The following is a 3,554-nucleotide window of genomic DNA, read 5'->3' as shown; positions in this document are numbered from 1 at the left end:
ATGAAGTGAGTGAAGTGTTCACTAAGTGAAGTGACCATTCGGCAACGACGCCGAAGAATAGCAGAGGCTGTTCACGGCGAACTAGAAAATTGTTTCGCCGTTGTTGATAATGGTCGTGACCGCTGATTGTGCGCAATAAGAGCAGAGCAGGATCAATACACCTTTGGTCGCATTATGTCGTTTTATCCTCTTTATCAGTGCCAGGCGAGGACGCAGATGAAAGCCGCAGTTCCAACTTGTCAGATTTTGGCACCTCTAGCGGCATCTCTGACATAGGAAGTGCAACGTCAGACTTGTCGCGGATTTCTGACGATGACGAGTTGGAGGAGTGTGAAGATAGGATGACACCTAAGTCTGGTGCCGCTACTCAGTGTCTAGAGTACGACTTGCGTGTATGGGCTATTAATAGTAAATTGCCTGCTTCACACCTGAATTCCCTGCTTAAAGTGCTCAAGCCATACCATCCATAGTTACCCTCGGATGCTAGAACATTGCTAAAGACGCAGAGGCATACTGATCTGGCAGTGATGACCGATGGTCGTTACCACTATTTTGGAATTTCTCGTTCTTTGGAAGAACATGTTGCACATGTTCCTGCAGATTGTCGGACATTGTCACTCATTGTGAACGTAGACGGCCTTCCGCTCTCCCGCAGCTAGAGAAAGCAATTCTGGCCGATTCTCGTGCTTGTAAAGGAAAGTCCACCCTCCTCTCCATTTGTTGCTGCTCTCTATGAGGGTGACAGCAAGCCTGGAGATGTGACCTTGTACTTAAGTGATTTTGTCTCCGAAATGAGGAAGCTGCTTGAGGAGGGCCTTATGTGCAATGGCAAGGTCTATGCTGTGAAAAGCCATGCATTTGTGTGTGATGCCCCAGCAAGGGCTTAGATCAAATGCATTAAGGGCCATACAGACTATTTTGGATGTGAAAGGTGCACTCAAAAGGGTGCATACTCTGCACTTGACAGGAAAATCATTTTTGATTCCCATGACAGTCCCTTGCGCACTGATGAAGATTTCAGGAGCTTTGCCCAAGAACATCACCACCATAGCGAGTCTCCGCTGCAGTGTTTAGGTGTTGGGATGGTCACACAGTTCCCACTAGATTATATGCACCTGGTTTGTCAAGGGGTAATGAAGAAACTACTCGTTTGTTATTGGGCATCTAAAAAGCCATCAGCTTCAAAAATGTCATCACAGTCAAAGCTTCATGTATCCACGATGCTTGCTAGTTTTAACTTGTATGTTCCAAGTGACATGAAGCGCAGGCCACGATCACTGCAATTTTTGGAGCAGTGGAAAGCGGTTGAGTTTAGGAACTTTCTACTGTACTATGGACCACTTGTCCTCCAAGGAAATTTGGAAAGAAAGTTTTACGACCATTTTATGAAGCTTAGTGCTGCTATTGCTATCCTTGCATGCCCAGATTACGCAGTGCGCAACGTGGACTTGGCGGAGCACCTTCTTCAAGAGTTTGTAGCTGAGGCTGGCTCCCTATATGGAACGGGGATCTATCTATAACGTGCGCTCATAGTTGCACCTAGCTGACGATGCCAGAAGATTTAGCCCTCTTGATGACTTTTCAGCCTTCGTTTTTGAAAACTTCCTTTATAAACTTAAGACCCTAGTAAGGACGAAGGCTCGAGCTCTTCAGCAGGTTATCAAGCGCCTCAGTAAGAAACGCTTTCTTAGTAATGTTTCCACAGGTTCTCTCAATTCATACCCAAGACTGTCAGGAGAGCACTCTAATGGACCTGTGCCACCAGGGTTTCAAGGCAGACAGTACTCTTTGCTAGAGTTTGAAGGAACTGTGCTCAAGCTTGGCAGGCTGGATAATTGTGCCCAGCTTAAAGAAGGTCACATTGTAACTAATATGTTGCAATCGGTGTCGGGGGCCAGCATCTGTGGGCACTATTTCACAACTTTGGCTGACTTGTATTCGCAGCCATTGCCGTCTTTAGAGCTCCTGGTTTTTGCTGCTAAAGACCTTTCACAAGATCTTTCTGTGTGGCCTGTTGATGAAATTAGAAATAAATGCATGTGCTTGCCAAGTGGAGGAGATAATTATGCAGTATTTCCTCTATTGCACACATGCCATGGTTTGGTCCACTGAAATGAATGGACTAAATGAGACAAGTATAGCCTGTGCTGGTATAGTTGCTAATTTAAACTGTTCATTTCATTGGACCTGCTCTTCTCAAGGTCATGAGATTGAATCCTTGCCACAGTGGCTACATTTTCATGGAGTGAAAATGCGTGTTCTGTGTGATGTCAGTGCATGTTATAAAGAACCCTGAGTGGTCAAACATTAATTGACAGCCTTCCGCTTTTGTGTTCTAAAAAATCCATGTGCAGCTTCGAAATGTTAAACCTCTCATTCCACCATATCATTACCTGCAGTACAAGTGTAGCAGTTGCATTGCTGAATAATAGGAAAGGCAATATTTTCAGGGATCACTGGTTGATTTCGTAAAATATAAAACTTGCCTATCAGGATAGGTAAGGCACATTAATTGATTCACAGTGACGTGAGTTTAAAAGCGGGCGAGAGGCATCATAGTGGAGGGCTGCTGATAAATTTTAACCACCAGTGGTTCTTTAATGTGCACTGACATCACTCGCCACATACATGTTTTTCACATTTCACCTTCATCAAACTGCACCCACCGTGGCTAGAACTCCATCGCATTAATTCAGTTTTCTTTGTTTTATAATTTCAGGGGGGAAGACATACAGCATAGTTCTTTTTGAAGATGAAGATGAAGTTTCCGTTGTGCCCACTTCGTAAGATTTCGGAAAACACAGTTAAGATAACTACTGCCATCAAAGAGCAACAACCACCATCAAGCGACTGGAAAAGCTACGGATGTCGAGTGTTGTGGACATGTGGTAAGCTTCTTGCCCAAGTTTCTAAAAACGTCTTCAAGTTGGTAGCTTAAGTTCGTGTACTATAAGTAAGATCAGTAAATTTTTGGCAGTATTGTTAGCTAAACTTTGAGCTTGACAGTTATCTTCTTTGAACCTTATAATTAAGGTATCTACAATTTGTTTACTCTTACTACCAGAACTGGTTGCTTTTGTATTGAAACTAGTGAAGGTGGCAAATTTTGAGTAGATGAATATACTAAACATATTAATTTGGACATGTCATTTTTATATTATGCTGTTATTTCTTTCACCACTCAGTGTTCAACAGCTCTATACATTTTTTGTTTGTCTTTTTAAAACTAGTGCTTTGCATTTCATTTCTTTTTGGGTAATAAATATTACATTCATTCTTTTTAGGCAGCTATGAAAGTGCAAGGCTGAAAGAGCAGCAGGCAGAATTTACATCAGATTTGGCCTCAGATGTTGAAGTAATTCAGCAAAGGCGGAAGAGGCGGCCACCAGCGCGCCTAGAGTCTTCAGATGAAGAGAGCATCTCCTTTCCTGTTCCTCTACGAGGACAGTGCTTTAATACTTCGCAACAAACTGCGAAGTTTGTTTCACGACCACCACCGCCAAAAATTGTGAAATCTTCACGGTTCAAGCCCCAGTCACTTGCTTCACAGGATC

At 43.2% G+C, this 3,554-nt stretch overlaps 1 pseudogene; it reads left to right on the top strand.

Moving 5' to 3' along the window:
* Window positions 1-2,183, top strand: LOC149355884 (uncharacterized; annotated as a pseudogene).
* Window positions 2,184-3,554: the final 1,371 nt, after the last annotated feature.

The sequence above is a fragment of the Amblyomma mixtum genome, chromosome 3 (genome assembly GCF_055824585.1).
Source record: "Amblyomma mixtum isolate Tamu chromosome 3, ASM5582458v1, whole genome shotgun sequence".
Lineage (NCBI taxonomy): Eukaryota > Metazoa > Arthropoda > Arachnida > Ixodida > Ixodidae > Amblyomma > Amblyomma mixtum.
This window is presented reverse-complemented; position numbering and strand designations above follow the sequence as displayed.